Below are 876 nucleotides of genomic sequence, written 5' to 3'. Positions count from 1 at the left end.
ATAGAGAGTTTGACGCTGCAAGAGCCTTCTTTGCACCCATAAGGCTAAATCTAAGTAAGGAGATTCTTGTCACCCAAAGAGAGAGAGGCTTGTTCCTCATCCCAACAAGCTTTGCAAGACTTGTGTAGCTGACTACCCAGCCAAAGGAGGATTTGACGTCAGAACAATGGTTGTATTCTTCAATAATAGATGACTATCATTATGGTTCCACTCTCATTGTCTTATGTTTGATGTTGAGTTATATATTTTCTGACTGATATATAATTGCATCTACTAGATTTTATGCTTGTTTTCGTGTTGTTCTTTGCATGTGCAGGTGTCCAACCATGGAGATCGTGGGGATCGTGACCGACCGAGGCAAAGGAACGAGAGCGACGTCTCGTCTAGGAACACTAGCGTTGGAATCCAAGTAGGTTCTCACCATCCACTTTTTATTTTCAATTAGGAACTTGCGTGGTAGCATTGTTTGATTGTTGCTAGACCCGGTCTGGGCTAGTAGGGATCGTCTCTGTCCGCAGAGAGGATTTACCTCCACAACAATTTGGCGACTCCGCTGGGGAGGTCTTGTCTCTTTGGTTTCTCGTTTGATTGCTTAGATAGCTTTATGGGTTGCATTTATTGCTGTTTCTTGCTTCCTGGTTTGCCTAGATATTGTTTTCAAGCCCTGGGTTGCTTGCTTTTGTTTTTGACTTAGCGAACTCGATTAGCACGCTTTTTAGCCTTACAGTCACGCCAATTAGCGCAAGTTGCTCAAAGAAAACCCGCACCAATCCCATAAAAGTGCGAGTTGCAGCCTGACAGTCGCGCCAGGCCTATCAACTTTTCCAGTTCACTTGTCTTCAAGCCTTCTGAGCTTGGATTTGTATTTTTCTGCGT

Source organism: Pinus tabuliformis, chromosome 2_2, assembly GCF_031772625.1.
Source record: "Pinus tabuliformis cultivar Carrire ecotype Pingquan chromosome 2_2, CPIR1, whole genome shotgun sequence".
Lineage (NCBI taxonomy): Eukaryota > Viridiplantae > Streptophyta > Pinopsida > Pinales > Pinaceae > Pinus > Pinus tabuliformis.
The sequence above is the reverse complement of the archived record's forward strand: the minus strand, read 5'-3'. Positions refer to the sequence as shown.